This window comes from Daktulosphaira vitifoliae, unplaced genomic scaffold (assembly GCF_025091365.1).
Source record: "Daktulosphaira vitifoliae isolate Bord-2020 unplaced genomic scaffold, ASM2509136v1 Scaffold_2, whole genome shotgun sequence".
Classification (NCBI taxonomy): Eukaryota; Metazoa; Arthropoda; class Insecta; order Hemiptera; family Phylloxeridae; genus Daktulosphaira; species Daktulosphaira vitifoliae.
In genome coordinates this window covers 33,566,085-33,579,295 of record NW_026099573.1, presented here as the reverse complement: position 1 = coordinate 33,579,295, position 13,211 = coordinate 33,566,085, and the positions used below count along the sequence as shown (strand labels likewise).

Here is a 13,211-nt window from a genome sequence, read left to right as displayed (position 1 = left end):
CTAGATCATTGTTTTATTTGTAAACTAGTTAATAATTATGTTAACATTCAAACAACTTAATTTGTAAAAATTGTATTTTACATTATTAACGTCTGTTAAGTTATTCTGAATTTTTATTAAAGTTATTTTGAATTTTTTTTTAACATTTTTCGTAAATTTTTAAAATTTAATTATAAAAATGATATTAATTAAATTATTATTATAACCCTAAAGTATAATAACTATTAGAAAAAAAAAAGAGCAAAAAATTAACTGAATCAAAAGTTATTTAAATTGTCAGTGAATACTGGGTCAGCATACATACAGCACTGAAATAATTTATTTATTTTTAATATTTTTAATTTTGAAAAGTGCGTCATAAGTAAATATTAAAATTGAGAGGTGATGACTTGGGCCACGCAACGGATTGTGGAGTCACCACCCTCATGGCTCCCTTGCAAAAGGAAATCGGGTCGCCAACCATTTAGGCGAAGGACTTGATCATAAAAAGAACAACACCCGGACCATAAGTGGATTTAAGAAAAAAAAATAAAAAATAATAAGAACACCAATAATATGCACTTTGATGAAACAAAGTGGATTTAAAAAAAATTATATATACATATACTAAAATATAAAGTGTTGTTGTAGACTATAATACGCTTATACCTTGTAAATATAACAAATAGGTTTATTTGATGTCACCAGTGGTGGACATACTTTAGTATGTCGAAGACCGTTACCTTAAAACTAGAGAGAATTATTTAAAGGAAAAAAAAAATAAGATACATGTGAATATTGAAGATATTCACGCAATAAAAAGATTTTTGTTGATTAAGAATATAAAGGGGATTTTATTAAATTATTACAATTAAGTTAATAGTGGACAAAACCCGAAGGCAAAAACCACTCTGCAAATAAAGAGACAAAAGAGAAAAAAAAACAATTATTAAGACAAAAAAAATTTTACCCTACAACTTTTAAATATTACACATGAAGTGTCTTCCGCATCGGACAAGTCCGTGTACTCCGGACGCGGCGGATAATTTCTGTAATCTGGCCGGCCGCACTGTACTTGAGCACTGCGGGAATAATATATATATATATATGTATTAAATATACATGACACACCACTGACCAATAATCTTATAAACAGCAATGCTAAAGTCCATATATAGTTCATAACAAAATTAATTTACAACAGAAAAAGGCTCAATACATTATATTAAATAAAAATAAAAAAACAATATACGATACCCAGTCCCGGATGGGACTCATCCTAAGATGGGGATCTCGGCCCCGGAAATGGCCGACGCCTGATTAAATTAGTACATTATTATAATGAACGACACACACGAAAAATAACAAAAAAATGTTTGCTGTACGCACACAGCCAAATAACCACGACGGTGGTTCAAAGAGAAGAGAGCACACATTTTTCTTACACACCGAGCGAAACATAACGACGACGACGATTACGTTTGGGAGAGGGTATCGGCTTAACAACTTACAAAATATAAAACAGATAAAAATATGAACAATATTAAAATTATACAGGTATTGACAGTGGTAGCCAGTGTATCATATAGGGAACGATTATTAAACTGATAAAGAATATTGTGTGTATAGCGTTCACCTTGACAGCAACAGTACAGTTTTCTGATTACATGGCCGTATATAATGTACGCGCGCCCATTAGCAAAGCAAAACAGTAAATCTATCTATATCATAAAATCCACATTTTGTCACGTTACAAAATTTACCTGAAATGACTTATTTTTAGTCAAATTATTTATACACGATTTGAAAACAATAGTCCAATTCACATACGAGAAACAAGTGTAATAAACAAAAATTAATTAGTAATAATATAAATAGATAACACGGTGGGTAAAGATGAAGTATGAAGTAATGATGGTGTGGTATCTCGCGGTCGAACAATGTTGAGTTATCAAATAATAAAATATATCTACCTCATTTATTCTTGTTTATTACGTGAATTTTTAAGGAGTAAAGTATACAAATAAATAATCGTACTTATCTTTATTTCCTTTTGTAGTTGACTGAATTAATCTTATGCTGATTTCTCGCTTCAGTGTTGTCGTAATATACTCAATGCTTCGCATTATGCATCTTACATTTATCAATGAAAAGTTAATAATCTATATTTAATATCGATTGTATACAAACAAATAATTTATCTGTCATAACATATACACTGTTGTATACTAGATATTATATATGTATATACATGTTAAATTGATTATTGTATATTATGCATCTTATCTTAAAATAATAATCATGTTATGTTCAATTTAATAAAATTAACTGAAAATCACTTAAAGCACTGACGACAACATCCCATCATGGGGTTATTAAAATTAATATAAAAAGGCTTATTTCTGCTTGTACATCCGTGAGTGAGCGAGCCGCCACTTTTTGAAGCTCTGAATTCAACATAGAATTCAAAATTCTTTTGTCCAGTTTATTTTTGTTAACTAGCCGCGACACCGTGTTTTTGTCAGTACATTTTAATGCAATATTGATATATAATTATTTTGCGTCGATATTTTATTTATTTATATAAAAAAACTACATTATAGAATTTTAGTGTGTGCGAATTAGCAAAATTTAAAAAAGAGTTTCATACTCAATATTTTGACTATCGACGATCTTTATACAAGCTATTAAAAAGGAAGTAAGTAAATTTTTGTTATACAAATTATTTAGAATTAATAAGTCTGAGTAGAGAACGACGAAGCAATGGATCATTCATTATATTATTATTGTAGAACATTATACTCAGTGGCGCGCCCGGGGGGGAAGTTCGGGGTCATATCCCTCCCCATTGCATTTTTTTTCTAGCATCGAGTACCTGACAGCAATAATTGAATAAAGTTGTAATTAATATATTGTATATTTGTATAACAACATTACATCATATCATACAAAACACAAAATATTAATAAATATTTTAATGAGGATTGACCTCTAAAACTCCCTTATTAATCTTTTTCTAATTTTTTCACCCCCATTAAATGTATTTAGTTATATTAATACCTATTAGTTATGACATACGTCCCCATTTAAAATTCCTGGGCACGTCACTGATTTCACTATATTGGTTGGGTAATATCTTACATAGTCACGTTACATGGTATTTGTGAACTGGCTTGCCGTTTCGTTGCCCTTGTGCATGTTATTAGGTAACAACTAGACTTAACCTAATTACACCTTGGTGAAGAGGTATTGCGTTTATTATTTTTATATCTACTATTCTTCGTTGTTCTGAATCCACGGACCACACAACCCCGATAGAACACATGCATTCTTATAACCACAACCATATATATGTATAATTATAATAGTGTTAACAATCGTTTATAAAATCTTGCGTATATTTTGATTAATTTGTCTTTTTTATTAGTCTATTATGATTTATTATTTTTTTATACTTTATAAACTCTTTATATTATACTATGTTTTTACTAATAATATTTTCGATGAATTCCCCATAATCGATATCGATATTCTTAAAATTTACTCTGAACTTGTCAAAATATATTTTTAAGAATATGTCTATCTACAAAATATAAGTATATTCAAAATATAATCAACAGGACTGTGGGTGGTTCAGCGTTTACTGTTTACATCAAATGCCTACAATTTAACGGGAGATATTTGGCATAGTCCTTTCAGGCTAGCGTTTACACAGGCATAAAATACTACTACTAAGGCTAATTGAATCTAATCACAATATTAAGCTTCTTCACTTTGTTCGGCACATTTAAGGCTGTTCATAAGCGAAGGACACAATAAGTTTTTAATGAATATAAAATAATGTATAAGGCTATTATGACTGAATAAATAAAATCACGCTTCTTCACTCTTTTCCGCACATTTAAGGCTGTCGACAAATGAAGGATATAATAATATTTAAAATTATTAAATATGATAAAACAATATTGATTACTTATCAATATTATCAATATAATCAGGATATTAGGTAATAATAAATATAAATAAAACTTATTTCTTGGTATAATATTAATAAATCATCTAAAACATTGTTCACCATTTAGGATGATACAAGAAAAAACATTTTTACTTATATCGATGCAGATTCCATGTAAGAGAATATCGATCATTAGCAGCAGCTCAGAGAAAATAACAGCAGCTATAACCCAAAGAGAAATTTTTATAAAAAAAAATGATTGCTTATATTGTGGATAAATTAAACCAGCGATCTCAGAAATTGTGATAGAAACCTTGCCGTGGGTGTAGTTAATGAGCTGTATGAACTGGTTTGAAACATATATTAATAAATGGTTATTTTGAATGCCCTAAAAAGGAAACATTCCTTTGATGATTTTTGCTTTATTCTTATACATGGGATAATTAGTACATGTGTTAATAATTATACTACACAAGGGTAACGAGGAAACACACCGATATACGGCGTATGTGCATTTTCAGGAACGACCTAGGGGAAAGTTCAGGCCGAGAACTAATTTTTTTCAGGCCACATTTTACATAATAACATTTCTGTCAGTTCAGGTCAGATTAGATTAGTGGTCTAGATAATCGAGACTCGGCCTACTATAGCTATTATTAAAGGCAAGCCTATTATAATAATACAATATTATAAATCCAACTAGACTGGACGAAAAATAAATTTTTTATTTATAACTGAGAACATAGAGAAGGGTGGGCAAATTGACACCTTACAGTTTTCACCAACACCGTTAATTGTGGTTAACTGACCGTAATCACGATTAACGTTGTTAACCGGTATCTTTGCATTTCATCAAGTTGTTGATTAAAAGCTAACCGCCCAAATTTGGCTGATTAATAATGTTAATCGCGCTTAAATATTTCCATCTATGATAACAAAAAGTATCAACATGTTTTTCTCAGCGAGTTTGTTTTATATTACTCTGTTTTATTTAAATTATACATAGTTTTATAGAAATTTTACGCTATAATAATAGAATATATTCGTAATTATTATCATTATTATTATTATTAAAACACATCACTTAAAATGCTTCGTGCTCGAAACCGTGTACTCTAACTAGCTGAACTTGAAGATGCTGGCGATTTGAAGACGAGTTTATAATTTTCGCCGTCCGCTGTCCTAGGTTGATACAGGACAGGGCTGAAGACTTCGATAGTCTGGATGATCGGGATTTTATGACAAGGTATAGACTCACTAAATAAACAGTTTTGTCGATTTTGGAAAAAATAGAGGGCTATCTTGAATATGCAACAGACAGGTCAGTAAAGTTATAATTTTAATTACGATAAATTATTTTAGCGTATCGTTGCAAGATAACTATAAAGACAATTTTTTTTCAACAGGAATAACTGTGTTTTCCCGATGAACCAGCTACTGTGCATTCTTAGATTCTACGCAACTGGTTGCTTCCAAATCACTGGAGGAGATCTGTGTGGATTTAGTTCTTAGTCAGTGTGCAGGATAGTACACATAGTTAGTTGTGTTATTGCTTCCTTGCGTAGGAAATATATTTTTTTTCCTGAAACACCAGAGGAAATAAGACAGATTCAGTTGGAATTTTACCGAAGAGCAAGTTCCCAAGAGTCATTGGTGCCATTGACTGCGCTCATGTCAAGTTGTTGCAATCACCAAGTATCAACCCAACCCAACCCAACCAATCATTTTTATTATACACAGTTTCTATTACAAGTACTATTTATTCACTAATAATACATGCTAGTTAAAAAAAAGAATAATATAACCAAATACTATTTTTGTAATAACTAATAAGAATGCTGTAAGATGGAATTGGTAAATTAACTGATAATATTTTACTTATAGTCTTTCTACATTTCAAGGTGGAGATACTGCTGAGCGTTTTCGGAATAGAAAAGGCTTTTATTCATTGAATATTTAAGCAATATGTGACGCTTATTTCAATATAATGGATATTGTAGCCAGATATTATGAAAGTATGCATGACTTCAGAATATTTAAAGAGTCTAGAAGAAGAGCTTTGTTCGAACAAGGTGTGAATGTAGATGCAGTACTAGTAGGAGATAGAGGCTATGCTTCAGCTAGCTACATGATGATACCACTCCAAGAATGCCATACCCCAGCAGAACAATTATACAATGAGTCACAAATCAGGACAAGGAATCCTATTGAAAGATTCTATGGAGTTTGGAAACAAAGGTTTCCTATCATGGCTTTGGGGTTAAGAGTGAAATTTATGCGAGTGTTCCCTATCATTACTGCGACATTAGTGCTGCATAACATTGCTTGAAGAGCTGGTGAAGAAGTTCCCAATGGATTTGAAATGGTATTACATAGTACATAGGAGGAAATATTAGCCCAGGATGATATCTCAATAGATTTTGTACCAAACCCAACAAATCGTAGGATAACTCAGCAAAACCGTCATCGGCAAGCATTGATAGACAGCCACTTTGAGAGGTAAATAAACTTTATATTATAATATTATAATAATAAAAAATGACATGCAATAGTAATATTGTCATTTAATAACACTTTAATATGATTTTATTTACACAAACATACAATTTTTTAAATATAGCATTATGTTTTTGATTTTAGGTTGGTTATACAGCAACAATGATTTAATTAATTAATCGTGTACTCTGGTCTTCATTGGCATATACAACTTCTACCCCTATATCTCTATACAACTGTAATTTCAGCAATTCAGTCTTCATCTTCTCTTGCATCAACTTTTCTTCCTCTTGTTGTTTTTGCAATTCTAATATTTGCATTTGCAATTCGTGCTCTTCTCTAACATCTACACTTGCTGCATTTAATGACGCTAGTTTAGTTGCCAGAAGAGTTTCTGATGCCGTTATAGTCAAGTCCGGTCTTCTTAGGGACACTACTTTTTTGTTTACTACAGCTGGCATTGATTTTCCAATTGCTGCAGCTGTGAGCTTCATGTTCGCTGCTGAACAAGAGATGGCAGCCTGGAAGTTTGTTCTTGTGACTGGAAGGTTGGTAGTGGAGTCTGGCGAAGAGTAGCAGATATAGGAATCTTTAACATTGATGGGTTATAATAAGACCAATCAGTAGAAATACTCTGTTCAATATCATTAATATTCTGTAAAAATTAATGTAAATAAATTTAAAACTAATTTATCAGTTTAAAATAAATAATTTTTTAAATAAAATAATAAACAATTGTTATTATAACCAAAGTAACTTTTTGATTTACTTTTGATAACTTCTTCTTCAATATCATCCAGTTCTTTATCTATAGTATCTGTAAATAATTATTAAATATTTAGAACACATTATTTATTGCATGAAAAAGAAAGATATTACAATTTTTCAAATTTCATAATTTTCATAAAGTTAATAGAATTTGATTTGGTGTTATAAAGTTGATAAAATATTAAGTAAATTCAAAGTATTTTTTTATGGCTTTTAGCATTATTTAATGATTTTTAAGTCATCAAGTTCATGTCCTACATTAATTATTTTTAAATTTTTATTAATTGTACTATAAGCTGTAATTAATGGGCAGAATCAAATAATAGATAGAGACATACCGGTGATGACTTCACTAATTTCTTTGTAATTGTCATCATATATATTATTAATATTTATTATTAAATGGTTCGACATGAGGTCGAATGAGCTGCACCACTATATCCACTATTAGATCAGCTATTATTTTTTTTTGCTATAAAATCCTCCTCCTAGTGAAAACAATCAATAATTACAAATATTAGAGTATGAGTTAAGTGGGTTTAAAGTAATTATAATACCTGTGCCATATTGGTTATCAGCTTGCACAGCCATCGCCGACTTTGCCTTCGTCTTAAGGTTGTCACAAAGTGTTTTTAAACTGAGGCAGTCTCTGGCATATGTAGAGGACACAGCAGAAAACTCCTCAGCAACTTTTAACCATTCAGTGTTCTTCTTTTTTGTGCTAACAGCGTTTGTCTTCTTCGACTTGATTACACTGTAGTGCTCTGTAATTATGTCCATGAATACTGCCTTCTAGGAGTACTCAAAAGCGCGTTCCCGTTTTCTTTTTTTCTCTACATGCTCCATTATAATGCAAATGATATACAATAAATGTTAAAATAAAATTATCAAATCAAGCGCCATTGCCATCTGAGAGTGATATTAATCACGGTTACAATAGTTAATCATGGTTACCGTAATCATGTTTAGTGTAACCGTGATTTGCGTGATGAAATCCAAATGTCAGTTAAACACGATTAACTTTTAACCCTGATTACTGTAACCGCGAATATTTCGTTTTTAGTGAAATGGGCTCTTAAAGGAAGTATTTACCATTAAAGTTTGAAATTTGGCAATAAAACTAACTGATTTATTGAGACATATTCGTGAAAATATCATTAATTAATTATTTTAAGATTTATTATTTAATTAAAAAAAAAAATTAATTAATCATCTTGCTTTAGATGTGGGGATCAAGATTATTTTTTGAATGGGGTAAATTATTCTATGTATTGATATTTCATATACAAATTACGACAAAAAACAACTTTCTTCATTTCAATTTTTATTAAAAACTCTCCCTAGTATTCCTCTTATTTAAATCAAATATAAAAACTTATAATTCAGAATACTTTTAATTAACTATATATTTTTAGCTATTGCATAAAAAAAACTAATTAATTTTTTCACACTCAAGTTAAAATTTTACGTCATAAAACAAAATTACGTTTTTTCTTAAAATAGTCATAAATATAATTTAAAACAAACGCATATAGTTCTTTAAAATTATTTTCGAAAAATTTGTCATTCATTCGTCAAATTATTTTAAAACACCTCAAAAAAAAATTCGAAAACATTATTATATTACTTTAATCTTAAACATTTTATCAAATAATCTTAGAAATGTTGCAAAAATGTATTTTTATTAAAAAATGGCACTTAATATTGTACGTTTAACTATTTAGAATACTATAAATAAATTTAAGTTTTAGGCAAAATTTATGTCAATTATGTCTTCTTAAAATAGATTTAACACAAATTTTAAAAGTTTTAATACTAGGCTGGTTGGAGTAAAACGGTTTATAATTTAAATTCAAAATAAGTCTGATAACTAATTCTTTTGAATTATTAAATCGTAATAAATCAACCGTAGTTATTATTACAACAGTACTGACGCAACTTACGTCGCAAAAATGTGGTCGACGCTGGTTTTGAGGGTAGAGACCTGTGGGTCATATATTAATGAGCAACATGTCGTAATATGCTCAATGCTTTGCAATACGAATCTTACAATTATTAATGAAAAATGTATAATCTGTATTTTAAATACCTTGTAAACAAACAAATAATTTATTTGTCATAACAAATACGATGTTCAACACAATTTCTTATTATTTATATATGTATGTCAATTTATCAATTGTTAAATATGCTATAATTAAATACAATAAACTAAAAAGATCACTAAAAGCGCTGACAACAATATCCCTGGTTTATTATATACTACCATTTTACTATAAAAAACACTGAAATCCTTTCTGACTTCAGTCAGAGAGAGACTCCAGAAGAAGGAGTGAACCAGAGAGAGAGTTCGCTCTCTCTGAATTGAAATAAGAATAAAAAGAAACAATTATCAGTCACAGCCCTGTGTTGTTGTCGGCTGACTTTCACACGTTTTATTTATATATGAAAAGAACTTGTTTTAATTATTTATCTTTTAACGAAGTGCGAATTAAATATTTTTAAACATATTTAAGCATATCGAGATATTTATCAAATCATTTTACAGCAATTTGCAAGAATAAAAGAAGTAAGTAATTTTATGTTATCCCAGTTATTTGGAGTTAATAAATTTGAGTAAAGGATGACAAAGCAATAGATTATTTATTAAATTAATATCTTAAAGTATCAATTTAGACTGGTTGGTTAAAGAAATTATACATAATCACGTTATATGGTATTCGTGAACTGGCTCTGCCGTTTCGTTGCCTTTAAGTTANATTATTTATTAAATTAATATCTTAAAGTATCAATTTAGACTGGTTGGTTAAAGAAATTATACATAATCACGTTATATGGTATTTGTGAACTGGCTTCGCCGTTTCGTTGCCTCTTAGTTAGGACATTAGAAACTAACCNAAAACCTAGCGTGATTTCTACTGTATAAATTAGGCTCTGGTATTCGTGAACTGGCTTCGCCGTTTCGTTGCCTCTTAGTTAGGGCATTAGAAACTAAATAGACAAAAGTTTATTACACCTCTAATAGAGATACTACGTCTATTATTTTTATATCTACTTGTCTTTGTCGTTCTAAATACTCGAACCATACGACCCCGATAGAACCACAACATCAGGTTCTCACTAAACCCAAAACCCCATCACCTTTACATTCTTTAATTTTTATTTTATTAATTTTTGTTATTTGAATTATAACAAACAACAGGTTATTTTAACGAAAAATAAAACAAACCGAAAATATGAACACAATAATAATAATCTTCGCATAATATCGCGGCACTTCGCTGGCGTTGACGACGCGATGTCCGGCGTGATCCTCGGGCGACAAAAGGTTAGCAACGTTGATGGCGACGGTGCGCGGGTGCAGATCGGTTCGTTGACGTTGTCACTTTGACAACGGGTAGAAGACTCTCGTATCATTTGCGGCGGGTTGTCGTCGGCCGTGCGGCACTTGCTGGACTTTGCATCGCGGCGTATGAAACGCGGTGTTGGTCAGTCAAACACTTCATAATAATGCGACAGCTGATAAAGGTGGCACGAGTCACGGGGCATTATGTATAACGAAGCGACGCGGGGCTGTGCAAGTACTAATTTTATGTCAACTTTCACGAAGAAAATAGCTATTAGTAAATGATGTTATGATACACTTGGACAGATGTAGTAACTCAAAAAGAAAGAATAAAATTAATGATTTGACGAAAAGAGGTGTTTGGGTTGCTGAGCTACCATTTTTGTTGTAATAATAATATTATTACTCGAGACATGAGTACGGGGGTTTGTAAGAAAGATATGAGATATTAGAAAAATAAAGTGATCTTTATTTTATTAATATGAGATTTATTGTGATTAATTGTCAATTCTTTAATATAAATAATACCACGAGTTTTGACGGTTATCGATGATAGGTGGGATTGAGTCACCTCGTGTGTCTATCCAGAGTAGTATCTTAATTAAAATGGCTTAATTAAAATATAGTCGTCATAAGCAATTAATTTTTTAGTGTTTACTGATAATTTGAATTGCAAAGTCTTCATCTGGCGATCTTTAAACTAATTATTTAGCCATTTTTACTAGTATGAATTGTGGTGTAAATTTTATCAATTATTGAATACGAGTGGGTAGGGGCGGTGTATGTCATAATTTAAATTCATTTAGTTTTTAATGGGAAACCGGACTTTGTTTGTGACGCCGACGCACCTAAAGCGAAACTTTGTATTGTAAAGTATTTAAAAAAAATATATCGTATGAAATATAGTCCACATTAAAGATTAAAAAATTGCGTTAATATTTTGTGAGCTACCTACTAAATTGCTTTTTCTTCATCTTTTATTATTTTCAATGATTTGAAATAGTTCAAACTTGATTTACAATTGTAAGTTTTTTTAGAAAAATTGATTTTATGAACCAATTATAAAATTAAATTACAGATTATACAATGATGTTAATTATAAAATTGCATTTTGAGAAATTAAGTTTTTACATGTGGACATGGTGTAATTAAATGTAGAACATAGATTATGAATATTTTTTAACTTATTGAAATCATTAAAGAAAGTTTGCTTTTGTATGATTTTGTATATCTATAATCAGTTATAAGTTATGGATGATCGATAAACAAATAATATATTGTGTAACATTTATTTAACTTAAAAATTAATAAATTATAAGTATATTATTACATACATTTTTTTTATGTTCATTAAACAATGTTTCCCTTTTTTGATTGTTAATGACGATCATATAAAAATATTAACCTCCAAGGTCAAAAATAAAAATAACATGCTTAATACAAGTATTTTTCATGGTGTGTTCAATAAAAGGTTGTGTGTAATTTTTAAAAGACCAATAATATTTATTTAAAAAATAATAAAATGCATTTTAGTTTCGATGCGAAGCTGAGAAGGTATTAATTTTACTATGATGTGTTTTTTTTTATTTTTTTTTTTGTGTCTGTTACCACTTTTTCTCTGCTCTCACCGAACCTACCTATTTCTTTCAACGATAAGTCAAAAGATCACAAATTGTATCTAGTCAAAGACATTACCCTCAAAAATTGAAAAAATTTCCTTCGTTCCCCGTAAATGGGGGAAATCTCCAAAAAAATTACAAATATAAAAATCGCTAATTTTCATAATTTTTAAAATTTTTTTTTACTTAAAACTGCCATAACTTTTTTAAAAATGACCGATTCAGTATAATTTTTTTTATAGATACATAATGTCCTTACCTATCATTTGGTATATTTTTTTTATAAATCTGACCCTTTACCTGCCCACAGGGGTGGATTCAAAATGACAAATTTTTCACAAAAAATTTTTCTTTTTCAACTTAACTTTTGAATGTGTTTCGGAAATACTGACACTTTTATATATATTTTAAATTAAAGCTTAACTTTAATATTAAAAAAAATAATTTTGGACTTTATTTTGTCTACATGGTGAAAATGGCTATCGAATGCTATTTTTGTGTGAAAATTCTCGATTTTATTTTTAAAATTTTTAACTTTATAATGCTATAACTTATTGAAAAGTGTGTGGATCAACACAATTTTTTTATGAGAAATAATATTTTTTAATAATCCCTTTTTAATTCGACATACTTTATCTTAATCAGGATATTAATAAGGAACTAGCAGATCATGTATCTTTTGGAATAATCCACCAATTTTTTAAAATTAAACATTGTCTAAAGATTTGCATCGAAGGGTTTTTTTTTGATAGTGATTTTAATCACTGTCAGATATTATTTTACTTGATCCAACTATGCCACGTTACCACTGTGACGCGACCCCCCTGTATTGGCTTTTTTTTAATTAAACACTATCAACAGATTTGCATTGCAGCGTTTTTTATGATAGTGATTTTAATCACTGTCAGATATTATCTATACTGGACCCAACTATGCCACGACCGCACTGTGCTGGGTTTTTTTTTTTTTGTATTATGCACGTTTCTTTTAAAATTAACTAAAATATTTGGAATATGTTTCATATAAGAATTTAAGTTATAACTAAGAA

The 13,211-nt window shown here is 29.7% G+C and overlaps 2 pseudogenes; one reads left to right on the top strand and one right to left on the bottom strand.

Moving 5' to 3' along the window:
- The first annotated feature begins 5,053 nt into the window (after positions 1 to 5,053).
- Positions 5,054 to 6,263, top strand: LOC126897444 (putative nuclease HARBI1; annotated as a pseudogene).
- Positions 6,264 to 6,502: 239 nt separating this feature from the next.
- Positions 6,503 to 7,764, bottom strand: LOC126898171 (uncharacterized; annotated as a pseudogene).
- Between the last annotated feature and the right edge of the window lie 5,447 nt (positions 7,765 to 13,211).